The sequence below is a fragment of the Cyanistes caeruleus genome, chromosome 6 (assembly GCF_971803275.1).
Source record: "Cyanistes caeruleus chromosome 6, bCyaCae1.hap1.1, whole genome shotgun sequence".
NCBI classification, from domain to species: domain Eukaryota; kingdom Metazoa; phylum Chordata; class Aves; order Passeriformes; family Paridae; genus Cyanistes; species Cyanistes caeruleus.
In genome coordinates this window covers 39,901,054-39,915,469 of record NC_141706.1, presented here as the reverse complement: position 1 = coordinate 39,915,469, position 14,416 = coordinate 39,901,054, and the positions used below count along the sequence as shown (strand labels likewise).

At 37.9% G+C, this 14,416-nt stretch overlaps 1 protein-coding gene across 7 annotated transcripts in view; it reads left to right on the top strand.

Annotated features, from left to right (window-relative positions):
* Window positions 1-14,416, top strand: part of STXBP6 (syntaxin binding protein 6) — a 101,213-nt gene that overhangs the window by 7,615 nt on the left and 79,182 nt on the right. Inside the window, exon 1 of one of the 7 annotated variants that reach the window (XM_086895966.1) lies at window positions 1,478-1,554. The exons of the other annotated variants lie outside the window; for them this stretch is intronic. The gene's annotated coding sequence lies outside the window, so the exon portion shown is untranslated. Of the gene's footprint in view, window positions 1-1,477; window positions 1,555-14,416 lie in introns of those variants that run through there. 7 annotated transcript variants of the gene reach the window in all.

Sequence of the window (14,416 nt, the reverse complement as noted above, 5' to 3'; positions counted from 1 at the left end):
CTTTTATTTCCTTGAGCTTGTATGCCAGGCTCCTGTGATGCCTTAAGTTTTAGCTTTCATATTTTTCATTTTCTCTGCTGCTAGGTGTGTAGTTTTGAGCTTCATATTAAGTGAGCTCGCTTCAGAGAGGAGGTAGACAAAGCAATTGCTTTTCTAGCTTGATACCAAGGACAGTTGTTGAAAGTTTCAGGACCAAAAGCATAAACAGCAGTGGAGTGAAGAGAGAAAACAAGAAGTATGAGACTTCATAACTTGACAGTGTAATAAAGTGTTCAAGTGCTCTGGTATGCCCAGAGATTAGTGACTAGTCTGTTAGCACCTCTGTGACTTTAATATAGACATGGCAAATCATTTTTTGAAGTGGCAATTTGTTCAGTGTAGGTCAACAATCAACTCTACCCTCTAGCAGCAAACACTTGGCAGTCTGTAGGACTCTGGGCTGGGGCCTTACGCTTTCAGCCAGCTTGGAGAAAGAATGGGTGCTGAGAGATCTCTCTGCTCAGGTGTAACAATGCAAAGGGGTTTCTTTCTGGCTCCCTGGTGGCCATTAGTTCTTGCTGGTAGGCATCCATTGCAGGTGGGCTCTGTGCCTGGGCCCTTGCCGTGTTTTTCATTGAAAGTTACAAGATTCAGGGACAAAAAAGTGTCAGGTGTCTTTCCACAGGAAAGGGCCAACAAAAAACTTGTATTCAGCTGCCCTTAGAGTCTCAAGGACAGATTTAAAGGTAGGCATTAAAACTCCAAATTGACAACTTAGTTTTGTCATTTTAAAGTCTAGATCTATGCTGAAGGGATTGCCTGAAGGAAGCAGTCTGACTTAAAAATACAAAAACCCCAGAAGATCACAGAACTGAAGAACAGCTGAGTTTGGATGGGACCTCTGAAAGTTCCTTTTTACAGTTTTATTGTACCATTCTCTTTAGGAGAAAAGCTGTGTTGAGCTTAGCTTTTTTTGGACAGTGCTCTCAGGCCCATGGTGTGATTCTTGGGCTTGTCTGTGCAAGGCCAGGAGTTTGACTTCATGATTTTTGAGGGTCCATTCCAACGCAGGATGTTCTATGATTTGTTTTGGGAGATGTAGAAAGAAAGTTGCAGCTTGTAAATACAGAGGTTCACTGATATGAGGGGATATCAAACAAAGAAGACTTTGTTTTGTAAGGAGACAGCTGAGTGAAGTCAGAGGCACATTCACAGATGGAAGGGAGTTCTTGGTTACTGAAACTGAAATTTTCCGAACTTACATTTTTTTGAGGCTTAAATGGGGACCTTTTCAGAATCATCTTGCATTGTGCCCAAGCTATTAATTTTTGTCTTGATCAGTACAGAATTTCAGTTTCAGTATAAACACTCTTTAAACATGTTCCTTGCAGAAGCATTATTCTTTACTGATTTTAGTGCAGCTCACAACTTAAGGAAGTTAACATGTCAATTGTTTATTTAAAACATTGGTTTTACTGTAGCCTGTGTGCATTTGCAGCTGTTCAGAAGTGACTGTCAGAGGAGCAAAAAGTGATTCAACAGCATATGAAGTGCTGGATACATCCCACATTATTGGTAATGTATGATCTGTATTTGAAAAATATAACCAAGACGGAATATTTACATGTTTAATTTTTTTTTTTTTTTCCTGGATGACTGACTATAATTTGACTATAATATCAGACTGAGTTTGCTCTGCGTTAGGGTATTTGGATCACTTTTAGTTTACCAGGGCCTGAAATACACATACAGAAATTCATGATGGAAGTGTTTGTTTTGGAGATTCTGATTTAATTTAACTCTTGTGGAAACTAAAGGCTGTAGCTGACTTCACTGGGACTTGAACAGAGCAGGTAAGCATGTTTTTTCCCCATAGTGTTGCTTTAGGTTTCTGTCTCCTATGTATTTAGAAAGGCTTCAGATGTTCCTTTAGTATGTAACTATAGGACTGGGTAACGTGTTTCTAAGATGCTGAGACACAGTTACAGAATATAATCTATCGTTTAAATATCCAAATACAAAACTAAGGATTTGCCTTAGGTGATCAGTGTTGCAGAGTTGTTAATTAACCTGCACTTAGATTGCATCTGTGATTCAGTCTGAGCTAAAAACTAGAGTCTTCTATGTCAGTTCTGCATTGACTTGTGAGTTCACGCTGTCTGCTTAGGCACCTGATTATCTTCTGACCTGAGGTGTCCACATTTCCTGTCTAGTCAGTGGAAGGAGTTGAAAGCCTTGGGGGCATGAATCACAGCATTGTAGTGTTTCACAAAATAGTAATGCAGTAAGCAGTAGTAATTCAGTAAGCAGTGTTAAAAAGCATGAGCAGAAATAGCTTTTATGTGAGTTGGGAGTAAGGCAGTATGGTTTTGTGACTACTGTGTTGGCTGAAGGTAGCTGTGTCTGTTGGCTTCCACCTCACTTACACATCTTGACATGCCACTGTCCCTGCATGCCCCGGTTTGCCAAGGTCATACAGAATTGTGGATGGCTCTTGTCCCCAGCCCAGGAAATCAGTTTCGTGAGAGTGTCTCTTGAGAAAGCTTTGGGAAGGTAAGCTAATTGATTATCTGTGAAATTTTTCAGGAGAAAGCTAGGACCTCTAACTTACTTCAATGATTTTATGGAATCTGCAATATGACATTTAGTATCTTAAGAGTAAATTCTTTGTGTCCAATATGATATTTTAACTCAGAGCCCTTATCTGACCAAAGGCTAATGTGACAGCCTTTAAGGGATTAAGAAACCAGTGTGCCTATACCTCGATTAAGGAATTCAGTAGATAGGAGCCATGTATAGGGCACCTTCAGATCCTCATAAGAATTACATAAAAGACTAGTTTCAGGCTCTATTTGGTTGCTAGACAGTGTTTCATTTTAGGGGACAAGAAGTATGCAATTAAAAAATATTAGCCTTCAGTAACTTTGTATTTTTTTTTTTTTGTAAACATGCATTTTAACCTCCTACAACTTCAAAGATAAGCTCTGTCAGCTAAGAAATAGACTGGATTTAGTCATGTCATTTAAAACAACACTGCATTAAACTGCATTTCTTTTTCTTATTGTGAAAGAGATGGCAGTGTTTTGGAGTGGAAGTATGAGGGTTTATGATGGTTCCAGATGCCTGTGGGTCCAATTCTACTCCTAGTTACTTCTGTATAAATCTTCTCATTTATTCTTGTAGAAATGACTGCTTATTTGTGAAAGTGGGCAGGCCTGGGGTGAGGCAAGGCTTGATCCCGTTGTCCTTCTGCATTCCTGTTAAGGGGGTGATAAGACTGTGTTCAAAATTCTGCTTTCTGTTCCTCTCCACTAGGTTATTAGGGAGCTGATTTGGTATTCTGTTAAGAATACTGGGAATTTTCCAGTAGTATCAGACACTTGTTTGTTCATGTTTGTCCCCTATGGAAACTTGTGAAGCAGGATATAGTAAAGATGCTGACATAGCTTGTCATTAGTTGCCTTTTTCAAACAGTAATAGCTGATGTCTTCAAATCTTAACTTTCGAATATTGACTGGTTTTGTGTGTGAAAGTAGGCTTGTTATTAATTCAAAAGCTAGATTTGTGATATTGTTTTGGTTTGTGGTATTCTGTTTGGTTACAGCGGAAAGTGCAGGAATGGGTTGTCTTTGACAGTAACCCATGTACCACTTTGGGTGCTAAGTTACAACTCTCTCTGAGCAGTGATCAAGCTGAAGAATGCATTTGTGCTGCCCTGAAACACTGACCTGGTGGTCCCACCAGTACTTAGCAGATGCTGAACTCTCCCATACATTCCTGAGCTGGGTGTGGTTACCCCTCATTTGCAGCAGAAGGAAATGATCTTAAATGAGTTGTTCAAGGTGGTATCTGTGGTAAAACTGTGATAATACATCTTTCTAGTTCTGTTTTTATAGATTATCAGTGTATCAGACTTTATTTTTTATCTTTTAAGCAATTCAAGAAGAAACTTGTAATCAAGTTTCAGTGTGCATTTGAAGTCTTCTTGGTATTAAAATTTCTGAATTTATCCCATGGAGAATCTTGCCCAATGTATAATACAAAAATCTTTCCAGTTGATAACAAACCTGTTACTTAGGTTTCTACAGTAAAACAGGCAGTGATGTATATGGACTGTTCTTCTGTCTTTCATTGTGCATCTGTTGTGTCTGACATAGTCTGTGCATGTCTCTGCACAGAAGGAAATGAATTTTCACAGGTGGAGCAATAAAAGCCACCCTTGTGAAGGTGCAGTCTGGGTGTTTCGTAGGGAGCTGGTTTGGTGGCCATGAGCATTTTCTCACTTCCTGCTGGTGACAAAGCAGTAAATCCCAGGTTATTTTTCTGTGTGTTCCCCCCAATTTGTGGATTTATTTCATGTTCTTACAGCACAGGCTTATCCTGAAGTTCAGGATGTTCCCAGCTTTGACATGAGTGCTCATATTTACTTTTGCCTTTTCATTCAAACATTTCTCCTTCCTCCATTTTCAAAAGGGTGGTAAGAGGTGGGGTTGGCAATTGATGTCTGTTATGACTGAAAGGGAACCTTGCTTTTCTGATAGAGGGGTAAATACATATTTCAGCTTGCAGTAAGAGGAAAATGCTTTTCATTTCGCTCAGTGAGTTATGCTGTGGAAGGGATAATAGGGATCAGAAAAGTAGAATCCAGACTGTGATATAATGTATTGTAGTATGTTATGCTGAATAAATTTTTCTGAAAATAGGAAAGAGATACTATAGGACTCCCAGGAAATGAAGCACTCGCCCTAGAAACATGCCTGAGATGGGAGGAAATGAGGGTTCAGTACCACTGAAACATGGAGAGGTGCAATGAGTTGTTTGCTGAGGTGTGGGAGCTATGGGAGGTATTTATCTGATTAATGAACCAGTAGCTCTGGTTCAGCTGTCTTCCTTGGACAAGGATTATTCTGGTAACATGGTCTCAGCTGTGTCTAATTTCCTTCTAATCTCACTCTTTGTTTGCTGGCTTTATAATTTTGTCTGTTTCTTCTTCATTTCTCACTGTTTCTTATCTTAGCAACCCTTGTATGTGATTTTAATCATGAGGCTGTTCTCTTTCAAACATCATTTAGCAGTCCTCAGAGACTTCTTAAGGGACTTTAAAGGTGTGTATTTCCCTGTCACGTGTCAGTTATTAATTTTGGCATCTTTGGTCAAAAATGTTGACTAGAGATTGATTTCCTCTATTGATAGGTGAGTTCTCACCTTTCTTCATGTTCTTATTTCCTCATTCAAATATTATACTTTTCTAGCTTATCTTAGAAGCAAGGTAACTTTTTGGAAGAGCAAGATGTGACCCAGATGACTGGAAAAGGGGAAGCATTGTGCCCATCTTGTAAAAGGATAGAAAGGAGGATCCTGGAAGCTACCAACCTGTCAACCTCAGCTCTGGCTGGGAAGGTCATGGAACAGATTCTCCTAGAAGCTGTTCTAGGACACATGGAGGACAGGAAGGTGACCTGAGACGGCCAGCACAGCTTCACCCAGGGCAGGTCCTGCCTGATCAAGTGGCCTTCTATGTTGGAGTGACTCCAGCAGTGGACAAAAGAAGCTACCAATGTCATTTAGTTTAGATGACATTTAGATGTCATCACCTTTGACATGGTCCTCCCCAACATCCTCTTTAAATTGGAGAGAAAAGGATTTGCTGGGTGGACTGTTAAATGAAAAATAAATTGGTTAGATAGTCACATTCTGAGGGTAGTGGTCAAGTAGTGGCTCAGAGTCTTCATGGAGGTCAGTGACAGGTGGTGTCCCTTAGGGATCTGTAAACTGTGTTATTTAGTATCTTCATCATTGACATACACAGAGGGATTGAGTGCGCCCTCAGCAGCTTTGCAGATGACACCAAACTGAGTGGTGTGGTTCACACACCTGAAGGATGGGATGCCATCCAGAGGGACCTGGACAAACTCAAGAAGTGTGCCCATGGGAATCTTAGGAATTTTAACAAGACCAAGTGCTGGTGCTGCACCTGGTTGGGACAACCCCTGGTATCATATCAACACAGGCTGGGGATGGAGAGATGGAGAGCAGCCCTGCCCAGAAGGACTTGGGGTGCTGCTGGGTGAGAGGCTGGGCATGACCCAGCAGTGTGTGCTGGAGCTGGATAATCTTTAAGGTCACTTCCAGCCCAAACCATTCAGTAGTTCTGCAGTTCTGTGACTTGCTTTGTGTTTCCATTTCCCTCTACATTCAGTTCTACTCCCCTTTCATGAGGTTTCTTGTGTGTTGCACACTTTAAATGAAACAATAAAGTTATTGATGACAAGGGATGAAAGGTAAGTGTTCTATAAATGCCACAGTAGTATGTTCTGGATCTTTCCAGATACGTTATTGCTCTCTGTGACAGGATGTGAAATATTCAACATACAATGAGTAAATAATAGCTGTTATGAATAAATGCTTTTAAATTAGCAGAGCTGGATAACTTGTTTCTGAACATCGTAAAATGAAAAGCTGGAAGAAATATTGATAGAATAAGGAAGGACCTGGAATTATATCAGATAGCTCATTGAATGGTTGCTTCTTATTCTATAGTGGAACAAAAGAAGCCAGTGCTTTGCCAGCGCTAAAGGGTCAAAGAAAAGAAAAAACTTCAAGTGATGTGTGGTCGTTTGCCTCAGTATGGTGCTGGCAAGTCTAACATATTTTATGATGTACAGAGTATTCTGTATTTCATTAAGCTTAAAATTTGAGTAATGTACATTCAAAGGCAAGAGAAATGCATCCGTTAACTTTTAATCTTTTATTGAATGGAGCAATTGATTTCTATGTAGGATTATCTGTATTACAAGGTACAGGACACTGAAGAGCTGCTTCCGGTTCTGGTTAGCATTTTTCATTACTCCAAAATGTCTGAGCACTTTAAGTCCGGGTAATATCTCTACTGTACTTTCAGTATGTACCATTTTCTATGGTATTTCTTTAAAATTATTGATTAAAAGTTATCTTTAGTATATATAATTTGTAAATTAATTACATATTTATGTATATGTGAGATCTCTGCTTTTTAAGAGGTGAATTTGCATCTCTGCGTAACCACAATGTTTTGGTTTTCTTTGTTTTGGTCTTTGGCCTGAATGGACATGTGAGGCAAAAAGATTTTTGGAAGGTTTATTAGCAGTAGATCCTTTGCTTGATTCCAGATGGAAATCTTTAAGTTTTCATGGGGGTCTTATGAAATTGTTTCCTTCTACAGTAATAAAATAGTCCCTCAAGTATAAATGATGCTAGAATTGTCAAGCTGAGCGAGCAACTAAAACTAACGAGTTGCTAAGAATTCCAAGTATGCATCTGGCTATTAGGGCTATACCCACAGTTTTGTGATGTCTTTATTTGGGAAAACATCTCTTGCTTTCTTTACTTGCTGTGCAGATGGCCATACAAAAGATTGCTCTTTGAAGAAAGAATGGAACATCAGTAGGCATAGTAGCTAAAAGCACAAAATGCACTTAACTCTTTCTTAATTTCAGAATCTTTCTCATGAGGATTTAGCAGCAGCTCTTCTAATGATGTAGCTTTTGAGAAATTAGTATCCTTGTAAAAGCTAGATGAAAGCCTTTTAAGAAGTTGTAAGAACAATATTTGTACCATGTGCTATGTGCCTACACTCATGGCTGCTTTATTATAGATGCCGGTTTTTATGGAGTTGCCTGTCCTTGCAAACCTTTCTGTAAGAAATTTTCTTGGAGAGACAGAAGATTCTCAAATACTAATAGATCTTGTAGTCTATAACACGTATGTACATTGCAAATGAAATGCTTCTTTCTTTTTTCAGCAAATGGAATAATGTGAAAACTTTTTTGAAGAAAAAACCAAAACCCTAAGCTTCCCCTTCCTTCCTTTTCCCCTTGCCTCAAGTATATTGGGATATTGACTTTAAAAATGTAGTTGACTCATCTTTTCATATTTGAAAGAGTTCTAACATGTAGACAGGAATAGTAAAAATTACTGATTACTGCAACCCTGGTAGTATCCCACTTTTTAAAAAGTGGTTCGTTCTGTTGGATTCTTAAAAGCATATGAATTTGTGGAAGACTAAGTTCAGCTACCTGAGTGATGAATGACCAGAAGAAAGCATATGTATATTCCATTTAGGGTGCACTATGACCCTAGTAAGGATATTGTTTAGTGGGTCTCTTTTTCTGCAACTTCTCTGCCTATCAGTATGCACTGTGTTTCATTGGTGGCCTCGCTGTACTTGTCAGGCTGAGTAAAGGCTGTTAGTTTATATTCTGACTCGGCATCACCCCTGAAATGCATACTGTACTTCTGCATTGCGTGTAAACTCACTATTAAAAAACCCCAAGCAACTTTTTAGTATTATGTCTACCAGGGTTTGGATTCAGACCTTTGAGTTTCTGGGTGGGTTGTTTTGTTTTGTTTAAAGACTGGAACTTGCCATATTCAACCCTGAAAAACTGTTGTGATGGTAACATGATAGCTGATACTTACTGGGTATGGATGAAAATGTTATTTTCAAAGTAAATGTGTGCAAAAATCAAACAGGTCTGCCTTATTTCTGTGGGGTATGGGAAATTTTTTGTTTGTTTGGATTTTTTTTTTGCTTTTGTCTTTTGTTTATACTGTGTTTAATGTATTTTATTAGTGATAAAATCGATGATAATATGCATGTCTGAATCCTTGCATAATGGCAGAGCTACTGAAAGAGCTGTTGAAATATCAGTAATTATCTGTGAGGCTTTACCTACCTGTCCTGAAGAGATCTCTCAGGGATTTCTCCAGTTGTTGAACATAATGAACACAGATCATCATTAATTTTAAAGGCACTTGTGTACCTCACAGGATTCTGACTCTCTGTTGAATGTGACACTTACAGATTTTCTTCCTCTTGGAGGAAGACATTTCTACTTTCTTTGGAGTCTGTCCTGTCACTGTTGAATGTTCGTCTTCATATAAAAATTAGTTGGGATTCCCTTCCTTTTCTTTCTCATTGTTCTGCTGTTATATACTTGGATTGCCTTTCTTTTACCTTCTGTTCCATCCCTTCACCAAATTTCAGACAGGTATGAGTGGTTAAAAAAACTATAGTTGCAGCAGGTTTCCTACTCAGGTTACAGCATGATTATTATGAAAGCCTAATATTGAAACAAGAAGATTTCAAAGAAAAGTGTTAAGCTACCAGCAGAAATGTACAAAACCTTGATATTTAATAAGCTGTAGAATGCCATGCATATTGCAGTAAAGAATATTGATCACAGAAGTGTATTAATAACAATAATCTGGATAAGATTTTAACAAATCTAGAGCAAGATCATAGTTGATGCAAATTTGCTTAAAAATATTTTCCTTCCGACTTCAGTGTACATTCTCACACTTCTCTAGCCTTGCTACTGTATTGTAACAGGGTGTACACCCCCTGAGTAAAGTCATTTTTGATTCCTTTCAGAAATGAATAGAGGAGGGAATTGTGTTTCTGGTGAAGACAGAGCTATGTACAAGGAAATACTAGATCTGAATTGTTCTTATTACAATTGTTAAAAGGTATCAGAGCGGTAAATAATGCTGTTGTATAGAAGGAAAGGCAAATAAAGGACAGTAAACATTTGCATTTGATCTTGAATCAAATTTACATAGTTTATTTAACAAGGCTGTCTGCTTTGATTGTAGAAGAGCAAGAACTTCTGGTAATAAGGTGAGTAGCAATTTGAGTTTCCATTTATGCCTGCCTCTGGTGTTTGCACCTTGGGCTTACTGGGTGTCACACACCTTGGAGCAGTTAACATATCTGCAAAAGTTAGAAGGAATACTGTGCACATTTGAATGCTCAGCAAACATTTGTACATTATTTTAGGAAATCTCACAGGTCTTAGAGTAAACTTAAAAGTCACCAAATGTGCTGGTACATTGAAAACACATCTCAGTGTGAATACAGCTGTCCTAGCCTCCTGACTACTGGGAGGTAAGATCTTGGGCAGGGTGAGTTCTTCTGACAGAAGGCAGAGAAAACCTGGTGATGTTTGAAGGACCTAGTTCTTTCTGTGTGTGAACTGTAGTTAGCATCGCCTTTGCAGCACAAAGGAAGAGAGAATGAGGCTTCTTGAGAGCTTCAGAGGCCACACTGACTGGCTTTGAAAGCACTGGATGAAAAAGTCCTATAGTTTTCTGTCCCATCAATAGTACAGCCTGGGAATAGGACTGAAGACTACCCTTAATATCTTTTAGGGGCTGACAAATTGCAAATGAAAAAAGATTACATGGGCTTGAAGGGAAGATGAAATGAATCTTCTTTCATTTTCAATTACAGTAGAAATAGCCAGAATAACATAATTTCAAGTAAACTGTTCAGGGTAGATTTAAAAGCCCTAAATACATAGAACCACATTTGTTCATAAAACTTGGATAAGTTGAAACAAGTTGTGAATGTTGTTCTCCCTTTCAACTATGGCCCTCTGTTCACATTTTGAAATTATATTGGGATCATACCACCAATTTCAATCATGTTTGATTTCAGTGTTGTAGGTTTCTGCCTCTCCTTAAATAAGGATAAGAAAAATGAGATAATTCCTATTCTCATTGAAAATGTATTGTTGAGTAATAACAATTCAGGCATTTTATTAAAACTGTAAAGCTGTACTAGATCTCTGTCTCACTAAAATGTTGTTCTTCAAACAAAAAAATACTCCAAAATGTAGTCTACCAATATATGTGAGCTAGAGGACATAGGCTCAAAGATCAGGCATAAAGTAGTGTAAGCACTTACACTTATGTAAAAAGTGGTAGTAGGTAATTTCTTTTTGCATCTTCTCTGGGGAACACACCCAAAAGGCCAATAAAAGCAGACTTGTGTGGATCAGAACTGGTAGTATTCCACAGTTATGGCATTCAGATCCAACACTTTGCTCCTGATTCCTTTTTTTCTGTATCAACTGCATAGTACTGCCCACTCCTTCTCCCCCCAAAAAATAGATAATGGAGATCCATAAACTTGGAAAGGATTTTATCTCCTGTAACCAGCTAAGTTCATTATCACTTCTGTGTATTCAGGTTGTGGTATGAAATTTGCAGATTTGAATTGCTCAAGACATTCCTCAAAAGTATATCAAAACACTAAGCACAGGACAGGAGTTACAGCTTGATGGAGTTGAAATAGAGGTGTTGAACAGAATGTAGTACTTTGGTGAAAAAATAATTTTGTGCCTGGATTGTCATACTAATTTTAAAGGATGTTTGGGCTGATTTAGCATAGAGACGAACCTTTTTTTCTTAAACTGCATAATGAGAGGAAACATTGCAGTGAGAGACAGACAGAAGGTTCCTGCCAGACACTAGAATTATAGCTATACTGATAAAGTTAGTTGGGATGATTTTTTTTTTCCCCTTTGTAAGGTGGAGGTGGCAATTCCTCTCTTAGAATATGATTTCTTAGATATTCTGTTAATGTGTGCAACAGTGAGACTGCCAGAAAATGGTTCTCTAAAAATGCAATCTCTTCAGTCAACCAAATGCTTCATTGCAAGCGGCTTCTTTTAATCCACAAGTCAGGAGGCATCAATCCTGTTTAGTTGAGTTTTATAAGAAGAACATTGATGTCACACTGAAGCTTGCATAAGTCAGTGGTGGCTGCCTAATACATATTATTTCTATATGTTCTGAATTCTAGACTTCACTGGTAGTGCAGATACTGTACATCATTTTCTGGAAACAGAAATGGATGCTCTTCTGCATTATTTGCATATATTTGCTCTTTTCTGCATTATTTTCCATGTTCAAGATTCAGAATGACTGAGGAAGGTCCTTTTTCCTATAATTTCCACAAGTGGGCACAGCAATGTTCATAGCAATGTTCCAATTTAGCAGAACAAGTTTATGAAGGTAATCAAAGAGAGGTCATTCTTGAAATAGAGCAGGAAGAGAAAGGGAATCTTCCCCTGTGGCTACTGTCCCTGTACTCAGGTGAGAATGGAAATCTGACCTTTGCCTGTGGGTTTGCTTCTTTGTTTTTTCCTTTTTCTTGTTTGTTTAATAAAGTGGGTATACTAGCGATAAACCCCTGTTAACCCCTCTGTTGTGGTATGTGGAGTGCTGTCTCAGAACTAAAATGGGAAGAGGGAACCTTATGTGGGACAGTTGGATACAATTTATGAATGTGAGTTTTCAAATCTAGTGGGACAGAATTATCACTCATATCTTTAGGAATGACCATTCAATCATATTTTATTACTATTATTTTGTATTTTGGAGCATTTTGTATTAGACTACCTAAAATGTAACTGTTTGTCAGTGAAGTTGGTAATATTCTTTGCTGTTTTGGCTTGAAGGAGGAGGTGTGCTCTCAGCTAATTCATAACCTCTTTGTTTTGCATGATTGTGCTAGAAGGTGGTAACTGGAACCTTGCTTTTTCATACTATTTAAGGATGCCTTGTGATTAATACCATTTGCTGTTCTTCAGGGTAACTAATTCACACATGCAGTAATTCAAAGAAAACTGAAAAGAAGTCACATGGAATTTCTATTTGGCAGTACTTAGTAAGCATGTTTTATGATCCCAGAAATTCTGTTCAGTCAAAACCTAATTTTGGAATAGAAGGAAAACTGTGTATCCGTCTGGAACTTGCTTGATACAAAACAAGCAATTAAACTTTCTGCCTAAAGATTTGTAGTTTGTGTTTGAAAAAATTAATAACTGTAAGGGGAAAATCGGTAGGAATTGGCATCTTAGGTTTTTCACTTGATTTCAACTGTCACTGAAGACTTGACTGGTTTCATTTATAGCTTTACCTGACCTCCTTTTATGGCTGTGCTCTGTGTTTCTGAATTCCTTCTCCTTTGAGAATGCTTGATGCCTGTCACTGTGGATTTTTATTTGAGTGAAAATGGCAACTGGAGTATAAGTGAATTTTCAAATCCACTTTTAACTTTTAAATACATTTTCCAAATTCCTTCTCCTTGTAATGCTTTTAATAGGTCTGTGGGATCTCTTTAGCTGGCAAGAAGTCTGTCTTTAAACACTTGTCAGTATCACCATATCCTTTGCCCATTGTACTGTCTGTGGCTTGGTGCAAAAGTGCTGAGCTATCCCAGCATGGATACGTGTGACTTAGGAGTCTGTTGCATACCTTTATCCTGTGCATGAGCCCTGCAGTTACCTCATGCTTATGTGTCACAAGCACAGGTATGAACCTGGTGTGTAATCAGGAATGCTCAAGGAAGAGAGGAATGCTTGGCGGAGCAATGTAATTAAGCATGGCACAAAACAGGACATGTCTGTCTGTAAAGCATGAGCTGTATATTCTGCAACCACCATGTACAAGTGAGTGCCCATCCTTTGGACGGACAGATATTTAGCATTTTTGATCTGTCAAATGTTAAATGACAGGATTATCATATTATTATGCTAAATAGAAAGCTCTTACTTTTTTCAATTTTAAATTTGAATTTTGAAGATTTAGATCTCTATTCTAATGCTGTTCAAATGAATTTTATACATCAAGACAAGGACATTAGTTTCTGATTTTGAAATGTCAGATTACTAGTTTCATTACTACTGTTTAATGTATTTATGCACTTTGGCAGTGTTTGTGAGTTTGAAGTATTATGCAGATGCAGCTGAGGTATAAATCATATAAATGACATTAGTAGTAAGTTAGACTAAAGGATATTAAAACAAGCCAAGCAATTGCTTGTTCCCTTTATTTATTTATTCATTCATATCTTGTATGCCTAAAGTGAGTTTCCTTTGGTTTCGACAGATGTAGTAGCAATGACATTTCCTGATTTCATGTACTGGGCCAAAATAATACCTTTAGAAGGCAGTAACTTTTGAGTTGGTGTTAACTGCATAGAGAAATACCAGTTGTAAATAATGTGTGTTTGAGGTACCCCCAGTAGGGCCTGGATCCTTTGAAATGCTTTCAAAATCTATTGAGTTTCAGTAGAGTTGAACTTCTTTCTGAACAAAAACTTCCTCATTCTCCTGTCATCAGAAATAAGTTGATCCATTGTTTTGGTGTTCTACTGGAAGTCTTAACTGAAATTTTGCCTGTCGGTGATAGCAGTTTATTTAGGTTATATTGATATTTTCTACTTTGAATTTCAAAATGTTGCCTCTTTTTGCAACAGAGAAAGCTGAAAAGAATCTCTTTTATCTATAAGCAGGTATAAGAGTGCTTGTTTACAGTGGGTAGTTGTGCTTGTAATTTTATATATTCACTGACCAAATGTGGAAAATAATGAAACCTTTGAAATTCATAAGGTATATTTTGAAATATTACCTCAAACTTTCTCATAACTGTTCGGGGAGAAGTTGCAGTCTTATTTTTTACATACCTAACATTTTGAAAGTTGGAATTAAACTACTGAGGCTTGTAGCCTAGTGTCTTATTGATAGTTACATGTCCTAGCATCTGTGAAACTGCTTTAACTTTTTCTGAACCACTGCACAAATTGCTCAAAAATCTGATTTTAAGTGTT